An 11,404-nucleotide genomic window follows, 5' to 3' on the forward strand; every position below is an offset into this window, starting at 1 on the left:
TATTTATTTAAGGCAATGGGATTAAGTGACTTGTCCAAGATCACACATCTAGACTATTATTAAGTGTCTCAGGCCAAATTTGAACTTGGTTCCTCCTGACTCTAAGGTGGTGCTCTATCCACCGTGCCACCTAGCTGCCCCCAGAAAGCATTATCTTTTCCCCTAAATTACCATCTTCACTATTACTGCAAATTATAAAACTATCATCACAGCTCCTCAGGTGTGCAACTTAAAAATCATCTTGAATTCCCCATTTTCTTTCAGCCCTCATATCTGAGCAACTGTCAAGGATTGCCTCTCAACTTCACCTTTGCAACATCTCTAGAATTTATTCCTTTCTCTCCCTGACATTGTCACTATTCCACTGAAGGGTGACATCATTTCAAGTCTTTTTTAACATTTTTTAAAAATTTTAAATTAAATTTTTTTCAAGTCTTGATGATTGCAGTAGCCTAGCCTCAGTCTTTCCCCAATCCATTCCATTCTGCAACCAAATTTTCTGTCCTAAAATACAAGTTTGGTCATGTTAATATTTTTACTCAATAAACTTCAATTATTTTTTTCTTATTGTCTTCAGGTTTAAATATAAAATTCTTTGGTTGACATTCAAAATCCTTTACAACTTTGTCCCCATCCTAAATTTCAAACTTTCTTATCCTTCCTCAGGAATATGTATCCAGTAATACTGACCTCCTGATTCTTTCATAAACAAGACATTCAATATTATGGCTACCGGAATTTTCTCTTCATCACCCATGGACTTGGAATGTTTTTCTTCTCTCTGACTACTGTACTCCTTAGATTTCATTGAATCCTCTCTACTGCAGAAAACCTTCAATTTTTTCTACTTTCATTGTCTTTTCTCTGTTATTTATTATTAATCCTAAATATGGTTTCTATTGTAATGATTTATTTATATGCTATTTGCCCTCATTAGGTACTGAGTTTCTTGATGACAAATGCTATCTTTTGCCTCTTTTTTATATCTTCAGTGCTTGCAACCCTTTTGACTTGAGCTTGGAAAAAAAAAGAAAATTTTATGGTACCCAAACAACTGGGACAATCCAAAGATTGATTGTACTGCTCAAGGGAATCACAGCTTTCTTCTTAACTTTTAATTAAATAGGGTTGACATCTAGTTCAGAAATATCAGCAGTATTCTTTTTAGTCATGAATTTGACTAGAGACCCTCTCATCAAAATCTGATAATCTAATTAACTATCAATGACATTTCAAAAAATTCAAGAAACACAGTTTCTAGATTTTTAGTCATTTTCATTAATAATATTAAAATGTGGGGCAGAGCCAAGATGGAGGAGTGAAGGCAGGAAATCCTGGGAGCTTTCACCCATATGACACCAAATTCTGATAAATTATAACTCTAGAATAGTGGAACCCATAGAAAGACAGAGTGAAACAATTTTCCAGCCCAAGACAACTTGGGAGATCAGTCGGTTGGGTCTGCTATACTGGCTATGCTGGAGTAAACCAGCTCTGGCCATGCAGGGACAGCCCTTAGGGTCCCTGGGTCCCTGGGGAAACTTGGTTCCCTGGTAGCACGGGGAGTTACCAGGCCTCGCAGCCCAAGGATTGCCAAGGACAATGTGGAAGCTCAGCAGGAAAACTCTGCTGCACCAGAGTGAGAGCAGAGCTCAGTCCAGTGCAGACCTCAACACAGACCCAGTCCCTAGGGACCAGGAGATGGCCTGGGCAAGCCCCAAGCAGCTGCCTCCAGAGAGGTCAATGCACAAATGGTAAGGGACTGGGTGGGGGGAGACTGTGGAGGAATCTATGTTATCTTTGAGACAAGACTCTGTTGTTTTCCCATACCCAAATCCAGGTTGTGGTCAGGGTCCCAGGCTCAGGAAAGGGAGCTTTACTGCCATAGTAGAACAGAGACCCTCCTCACAGTTTCTGAGCACAGGGGAGGGCTTATGGTCATACACAGACCAGAACAAAGGTCAGAAAAGCTGTCAGAGCCTCTCATAAGGCTTGAAAAACTGAGTGTACATGAGGATGGCAATCAACTCTGATTGGTTAACAATTAATGAGAGAATGAAAATTACAATATGAGGGAGATTGTAGTCCTATGAAGGTCTTGAGATCCATGACTCAGATCAACCAAGGAGTTTTAATCAAAGACATTTCAATTTCCATATATCACTTGCCTAACAAAAGGGAGAATCCACATTTTTTCCAGACTTTTCTGAGTAAACAAAATGAGTAGAAATCCACCCATTATCATAAATTAGAGTATTTTTAATTAGATTTTATCCTAGGTAAGTCTGTGCCCAAATTGATTTCTGCATGAGGAAGTAGAAAAGGGGGAAAATCCTTGGTTTTGATTCAATAATTAGTTATTAAATGTAAGATAGAAATAATTATTTCTCTCCTAGCTCAGAGGACATAATGGATAAATTATCAAGGTAAACTACATTAGTAATCACTTGGAGAAAATTAAACCTTCAAATATCACTCATAGGAAAGAAATTGAAGCCTAAAAGAGTAGAAAATGACCCCACACCAAACAATTGAAGCAGGTGATGGAGGTGGCTAGAGAAGGATAGGGAAAGAAAATAAACATTTTATAATACATTTTGTGTGTGTTTGTGTGTGTGTATTTTATATATAAATATATAAATAAATATTTATATATAAAGAGAGGAAAAAGAGAACGAGAGAGAGAAAGCAAGAGTTGTTAAGTATTTTACACATATCAATTAATTTAATTTAATTATCAAAATTCTAAGCTACTCAATGTTTAGAGAAATAAAGACACTAATTCCTTGAATTTGAAACTGTGAAATAATAGAAGCTTTTTAGAAAAGGTGATTACAGTTCACAATAAAAATTATAGACTCTAATTCTATCTTTGTACAAATAAAATTGTTTTGCTGACTGTACATTGAGGGTGCTACCAAAAACGAGGAAAGATTCATCTGTCCTTTATTATTAGCAACATTATATGCAACTGCAAAACAAAGGACACTACTTAAATGGTCAGCAGAAGAGTAAAATCAGTTATGAATCATGATATAAAATACTTGAATGAATTTAAGCTTTAAAAGTATGAGAAATTCGATCAAATTTGGTAGATCCTTTATGAAATAATGTCAAGGAAAAATAAACAAGCAAGTAAATAAACAAATTTTTAAAGGAAGCAATCTGTTAACAATGATTTATTAAGTACTTACTAGGATTCCAAACATCATATTAAGCATTGGGAGGGCATACTAAGAAAAGCACTGAAAAAAGTTCCCCTGACCTAAAAATATAATCTAAAGGGGAATACAAAATTCAAGTGATACATGGAAGGATTGTAGTGTTTAACAACAGAAGGGCATGGCAGTATATAATAAGGTAGAGAATGAAGGATGACTGTCTAGACCCTTCCCTGGAATACCAGTGGGGAAAGGAAGCTTCATGGCCTGAGTGAAAAAGCAACTGAGACAGGATGTCAATCTTGAAAATAAGAAATGACTGCTCTGTGCTCTTCTCTAAAATGGAAAATTGTAAAACCTTCTCCTCTCAATCCTCCTCAACAAAAACCAAGCAAAATTAGGAAGAATACTTACTAAAGACAAAGGTAGAAAAGAAAAATTAAATGAAAAATGAGTGAACTCAGAAAGCAATTGAAGAAACAACAGAAAATTAATCGAGTAATTATTATGTTCCACCTTCTAAAATTCATTTATTTAAATATAATTAAGAACCATTTAAGCATAATGGATTATGCTGATAATACAAAGTTGAAAATAAAGTAATATTTAAGCAAAAATGGATAAAAATGAATGAACAAATAAGTCAATAAATAGATGAAGGAATGTATGAACGGAAATTGTTTGGATGTGTGCGATTTATCCAATTTATTTTGGTGAGTATTTTGAATATTTCTGATTTGAACAGAGGCCTTCACATTCAAAAATGCATTATTCTTTATATCAAGCTATCTACAGCTATGCCTTTTTAAAACAGAAGAAACTAAAAACAGAGGGAAAGGTTGTGTACCTTATCTTTAATATATTTTTTAATTTCCCCTAGAGGTGTTACAATTGAGGCTGCTGTGCCTCCTTTGTGTTATTAGGTGGCAAAGAGGCAGAAACTATGTCTAAGCTCAGTACTCTGACCCAGTGAGCACTCAGAATGATTAATAGCCTAACATTTGGTGGCTATGTTAGCATTTTATATTTTGTTGAATTTTATCATCAAATTATACTCTTATGAAACTTGGCTTTTCAACTCTTTCTGGTTCTCATTTAGCTAATATTAATAAACTTTTCATGGCTTTTTTGACAAGAGGAGGTGAACAAAACAAACAAGACTGATCTGAAATTTCTTAATGACTATTAAATTCCAGACTTGAGGTAGCAGGGGCCTATGAAAACTTGAGCAGTACATGCCATTGTGAAAGAACCTTTTAGAAGGATGGATCTGTGTCAAGTATGTAAGAATTGGAAGAGGAATAACTCCAAGGGATTTCCCACTGAATTTTGAAATGTCAGCAATTATATTTGCCTTAGGTTTAGTAAAACATTTGGATGGGGCTTTGTAGCAGGCAGTTTTCTGATTTCCTTTTCTCCTACTTAAACTGTGTAATCTCAGGTATGTTTCAACTCATGGGGAGCACTGGTCACCCACATTATTCCTCTCTGATGGGAGATCAAATAAACTTTCTAAAACTTTCATATATATATATATATATATATATATGTATATATGTACATATATATATATATACATATATATATATTTAAACTTACCTATCAAATGATTATATGTATTGTTAGTCTGATGATCTGTCCAAAATAATTACATACATTTTTGACAGCTACCAATTTATATCTATCAACTTTCTATTTTTCTAAATTTCTGTATATATGTGCTATGTGCATGATGAAAACTGCCTCCTATCTCCTATTTAATATTTACTTTCAAGAAAGAAAAATCTTAATGAAAATACAGGCAGTATTCTTAGGAGGTCAATGAAATCAATTGCCATGTCAGCATGGATCTCAGAAGCAAGGATATCTAAGCATTACTGCTACAAATATTTTGGTTTGGTTTTAAGAACTATATGTAGCCGCAGTATGTTTGTTGAGTAGACAAATTCAGAGTGATGCAGTCTCCATAGCAACTAAAACCCAAATTGTGTAGAATTTCCCAGATTAAAGACATCACTTCATATTAACTTCCTAAATAAATCCATTGCAGACTATGGGATATGCGGACAGTGTGATCAACATCTTTAAAATACTGAACAACAGTCTGACATCTTCCATTACTGAAGAAGCAGAGTACAAGGGGAAAGAGAAGAGACTGAGTCTGAATAGTCCCCAAATTTTGCTCTTATATAAGAACTGATAACAGAATAAAAAAAGTGCTTTTGACTGATTTCATTATGTGGTGACCCAGAAAGATTCAGGCAGTGTCTAGGCTTATCATTAATGTCCAATGCCATTATGAAAAACTACATTAGAAAAACCGAATCATATCCTGAGAAATCTTGACTATGCCAAATAAGCCTCAACTTAGTAATTGTTCCTTTTCTGAGGCATCCATCCTCTCTATGAAAGTAAATAAAATTGATATTGGAATCAAATGTTTTGAATATCATGTTTAGAAGACTAGCTTTCATATGTTGTTGAGTCTGGCTTCATAACTCCATTTGGAATTTCCTTAGCAAAGAGTTGTTTACCATCTCCTCCATTGCATTTTACAGATAAGGAAACTGAGATGAGGAGGGTTAAGTGATTTCCCCAGAGTCACACAGCTAGGTAGTAAGTAAGGCAAGATTAAAAGTCATAACAATGTGCCTTCTTGATTCCAGTCCTAGTGCTCTGTTCTCTGCACTACCCAACTGCCCCAACTTAGGCAAAATATTTAACTTTTCTGGTTCTCAATTCTATCATCTATAAAATAAGGAAGTAAGCCTAGATCATCTTTAAAAACTCTTTCAGTCTTTTTTATGACCCCATTAGAGTTATAATATGAAATACTTTGGATTTCTAGGGTATAGATTAATACCCCAAATCTTTTTCTTAATACCCTTGTGACCCAAACAAGTTACTTCTCTCTTTATGCCAATTTATTCACCTTTAAGTGGCCAGAGGACTGGCTAGATGATTTTTAAGTTCCCTTCTAGATGTAAATCCTAAACATATAAAAAGGATACCTCATAGGGAAATAAATACAGAACATTCTATCCAAAAATGATGCAATGGTACCTAAGGTCTTCAATGTTAGTGAGTCAACAATATATGATAAAGTCAGAGGAAACAACTCTTAGGGGCTTATATTAAGAAACATATGAACTGGGATTAAGAGGTAATCATCCTAGGACACCATGCTCTGGTTACATGATCCAGGGAATAATGACCTAAGTTTCTGAACATCATATCATAGGAAAGGTAGATGAGCTAAGGAAGGTTCACAAGAATCTTTGACATAACATATGTATATTTAATATATATGCATCATGTACGTGGTTATTAAAATGTGTATGTATATACTACTTGATCTATTCCCCTATAAATCCATGAAGAGATCTAAATATATGCAAGCTTACATAGATATTTATATACACATACTTGCTCATACCTATACATACTTGTGTATACATTATCTACATTATTTAGGCATCTATTTATAAACAAAAAATGTGTCAAGGGATCTATTGAAGGAAACAATAAGGCAAAACTTGAAGAAGAGCAGGTAGGAAGTGGAATAATATTGTTTATTTATTTGTTATTTTCTTTCTGTTTGACCCCTTAGGGAAAAATAGGAAACTATGTCAAAATAAAGGAAACAAAAAAAGTAAAATTTAGTCTTCATGTCTGACTTGTAAAGGGTAGTAAGCTGAAAATTCCTTTTGGCTAGAACATTCAAGAAGTCAAATAGTACCCTTCAAAGGGAGTTACTTACTCAGAACTAAAGGCCAGCTAGCCAAGAAATAAATCATAGATCCAGTCTTGAAGCACCTATGAGATATCAGGTACTAGGTTACCCACAAGATCTCAAGATGGAAGTTTGAAGCAAAGATTAAAACTACACATAGTATGTTCCTCTGGCCTTTATTCAAACTCATTGTGCCATATGAACTCTTTAGCAAAAAGAACTTCGGGGTGGATTATCTGATGTTCAGAATTGGAGAAATCCCTGGTAAAAGGAAGGAAAGGAAAAAGCATCCTCTTTTACATGCCCTAACAGAAGATTTTCTTTAGATTGGATTTATCTGTTTACAAAGTTCTACACAGTTATTATTTCCTTTGACACTAAGAAACACCCTGAACAGCTAGTGTCCAAGTATCATGCAAATAGGGGCTCCTCAAACTGCTATCTACCACAGACACTCATGCATATGTGTATACACAAACACACTCATAGAAAACATCATCACAAATGGATATCTCTTCAACAATTAGATTTTCACAGAAATTCTGCATCTATGTGAATCATGAAATGCTTCAATCTCATACAGGTAGGTAATCAGAACTGGATCTGTGACTGTATTGAAAACCTCAACTCCCAGATAAAGAAGTTACCAATATGGGTTAGGAATTTATTTTCAGGGGTGGATCCAAGATTGAAGCAGGGAGAAGAGGTTCTTGTTGGTACTCTCTCCAAAATATTTCTAAAACCTTAAAATTATGACCCTAAATTTTTAAGAGACAGAACCCACAGAAAGATTGGGTGAGGCAATTCTCCAGCCCAAGGTAACCTTGAAAATAGTGGGAAGTTCTATTTCATGGGATTGAAGGAGCAGCACTGTGCCTGAGGGAAGGAGCTTCAACCTCCCAGGAAGAGCCCAAGGGCACTGGGGAGTGCTGGCTCCCAGCAGCAGAAGCAGTTTACTGACCTGCACCCCAGGGAGCACCAAGCACAAGTTGGAAGATCAGCAAGGAGACTTCTACCAGAAAGAACGCAGAACGAGGCCCTCAGCATGGTCACAGCACTCGGTGAAGCCCAGGCACTCGGCTTGGTTGTGGCATTCATTTTATCCACAGCAGCCAAGATTCAGGAAATGAAAGCAGGCCCATGGAGTCACCCAGAAGGAGTCTCTAGGCAGCTTCATGCTGAGAGCTCAGTACACCAAAGGTAAGGGAGTGGAGGGAGAGTTCCAAGGTGTGTCCTCTGTCCCTGGAACAGGACTCTGGGGCTCTGACCACATTCAGACTCTGTCACACTTTATATCCCTCAAAGAGCAGGGTCACCACCCCCTCACAGCTCCATAAGAGAGAGGTAAGCTTGTGGTCATTCACAGACCAGGTGGGCAGTCAGAGCCTCACACACTGAGGTCCTTGTGGGGGTGTCTCAATAATAATCAAAAGCTCAGTAAAACCAGGCACAGGTTGGGGAAATGAGCAAACAGAAAAAAAGGAACCTGACTTTTGAAAATTACTTTGTCTATAATTTCCATAGAGGATCAAAATACTCAATCTGAAGATGAGATAGTCCAAGCTTCTGCACTTAAAGACTCCAGGAAATAGAGAAGTTGGGCTCAGGCTATGACAGAGCTCAAAAAAGATTTTGAAAATCAAATAAGGGAGATAGAAGAATAATTGGGAAAAGAAATGAGAGAGATGCAGGAAAAACAAGAAAAAGAAGTCAGCAGCTTAGTCAAGGAGATCCAAAAAATGCTGAAGAAAATAACATGTTAAAAACCAGCTTGGGTTAAATGGATAAAACAGTTTAAAAAGTTATTGAGGAGACGACTGCTTTAAATGGCAGAATTGGGCAGATCAAAAAGGTGATAAGGAAGCACTCTTAGGAAAATAAATCCTTCAGATGTAGAAAAGAGCTAAAAGAAGCTGATGACCTTGCAAGAAATCAAGACACAGTAGTGCAACACCAAAAGAATGAAAATTAGAAGAAAAATGTGAACTATCTCACTGAAAAAAACAACTGAACTGGATAATTTAAAAATTACTGGGATACCTGAAAGTCATGACCAGGAAAAGAGCCTTTATCTCATTTTTAACGAAATGCTACAGTAAAATTGCCCTGATATCCTAGAAGCAGAGGACAAACTAGAAAATGAGAGAACCCACCAATCTACTCCAGAAAGAGATCCAAAAAACACAACCCCAGTAATATTAAATCCAAGGTCCAGAATTCCCAATCAAAGAGAAAATATTGCAAGTAGCCAGAAGGACACAATGCAAATATCACTGAGATGCAGTCCAGATCACACAGGAGTAAGCAGTAACTACATTAAGGGCTCGTAGGGCTTGGAATATGATATTCCTAAAGACAAAAAAAGGTTAGAATGCAACTGAGAATCAACTACCCAGCAAAACTGAACATCCTCTTCCAGGAGAAAAGATGGACTTTTGTTGTTGTTGGGTTTTTTTGTTTGTTTTTGTTTTGTTTTTTTAGTTTTTGCAAGGCTTGCCCAATGCCACACAGGACCAGATTTGAACCCTGGTACTCCTGACTCCAGGGCCAGTGCTTGATCCACTATGCCACCTAGCTGGCCCCTGAGATGGACTTTCAAGTAAACAAAGGACTTTCAAATGTTTCTGTTGAAATGACCAGAGCTGAACAGGAAGTTTGACCTTCAAGTACAGGACTCAGGTGATGCATAGAGAGTTGAGGAGAAGGGTAGATTATGAGAGACTTAATGATGATGAACTGCGTGTATTCCTGCATGGAAAGATGATACTGATAATATTAATATTATCCTTCTCACTTAATAGAGCAGGTAGAAGGAGCTTTTATAGATGAAGCACAGGAGAGAGCTGAATTTGAAGATATAATATAATATAAAATTGGAGTCAATGGTTAAAAAGGAAATTTACTGGATGTAAGATAAAGGATTGGTGGAACAGGCTAAGATATTTCATATAAAAGATATTTCATGTAGCTTTTTCAATGGTATGGAAGTGAGGAAGGTGAGGGGGGAATGAGGGAACCTTCATTCACATCAGAAATAGTTCAGAGAGGAAAGAGCACACACATTCAATAGGGGATAGATACAGAGGAAAAAGGAGAGAAGGGAGACAGGGTGAAGGGAGGGGGTATGTGGGTGATAGAGGAGAGAGTAGATAATAGGAGAGGATAGTCAGATAGAAAACACTTTCTTCAAGGTGCTGGGATTGGGTGGGCTCTCTGGGATCACAGGGCTGGGTGGTTGCTGGGTGTCTGGGGTGGGATGTAGGCTTGAGGACTCTTAGGCCCAGGGCTGGTGCTCTGTCCCCTGCAGCACTTGGCTTCTCCACAGCACATTTTTCAAGAAGCACAGAGTGAAAGGAGAGAGAAAATATAATAGATAGTAGTAGGGAGGAATGGATGGAGGGAATCACTATCAGCAACAGCAAGTGCAGAAAAATATGGAAGGAGCTTCTATGATCGACTTATTATAAAGAATGTCATCCAACTGAGATGGAGCTGATGGTATCAGAACACAGACTGAAACACATTTTTACACTTCTTTGCACTTTGTTTTTCATGAGATTTTATCTTTTTGTGGGGGAGGGGTTATTATGTTTACTCTTAAACAAAAATAGTTTAGTAATGTGTAAATAAAAATAAATACAAAAAAAATGATGGCACATATATAACCTATATCAGATTGCACACCATGTTGGAAAGGAAAGGAGGGAGGAAAATTTGAAATTCAAAAATCTTATTAAATATGAATGCTGTTTGTTTCCCCATTGATTCTAATTTCTCTTTCACAGAAGCATTAACATGGAAATATGTTAAACTTTATTGTACATTTACAGTTTTCACCAGATTGTTCAATACCATGGGGAGGCAGGAGGGAAAGGAGAATGGTAGAAAAATGTGGAACTCATAAACTTGCAAGTGGATGAATGTGGAAAAAATGTTGAAAATATAAAATAAAATTTACAAAAAAGAATTTATTTTAAGTTTCACATCTCAGTAAATTGTCTAAGACACTGTGAGATAAAATAATTTCTTCAGGGTCACACACTCAGGATGTGAATTCAAGTTCTACCTGGCTTCCTCCACCACCACCACCCTGCCTGAATCAGAGTCACATTCTCTATCCTCTAGGTCAAATAATTTAATAAAAAGCTAAATTCAAAATATCCCAAAGTATATATACTAATTTCTCTTCTGCATGGTGTAACCAATTTATTTGAGTGGATCACAAAATCTCCCCACTTACAAAATGGTCTTGACAAAATGATACCTACATCCATATATTTGAAGTTAGAGCAGAGCACTTTTTATTGAATTATAAAGATTTTATTTATTTGGAGTTTTACAATTTTTCTCTTAATTTTGTTTCCCTCCATCCACCAACAACAGAAGACAGTCTATTAGTCTTTACATTACAAACATGGTATACATTAATCTCAGTTGAATGTGATGAAAGAGAAATCATATCCTTTAGGAAGAAAAGTAAAGTATGAGATAGTAAAATTACATAATAAGA

At 36.2% G+C, this 11,404-nt stretch overlaps 1 non-coding gene across 1 annotated transcript; it reads left to right on the forward strand.

Annotated features, from left to right (window-relative positions):
* Positions 1–4,030: 4,030 nt before the first annotated feature.
* LOC141523199 (small nucleolar RNA SNORA17) lies at positions 4,031–4,163 on the forward strand. The gene has a single exon (XR_012478390.1). It is a non-coding gene; the product is annotated as a small nucleolar RNA SNORA17 (small nucleolar RNA).
* Positions 4,164–11,404: the final 7,241 nt, after the last annotated feature.

This window comes from Macrotis lagotis, chromosome 4 (genome assembly GCF_037893015.1).
Source record: "Macrotis lagotis isolate mMagLag1 chromosome 4, bilby.v1.9.chrom.fasta, whole genome shotgun sequence".
Classification (NCBI taxonomy): Eukaryota; Metazoa; Chordata; class Mammalia; order Peramelemorphia; family Peramelidae; genus Macrotis; species Macrotis lagotis.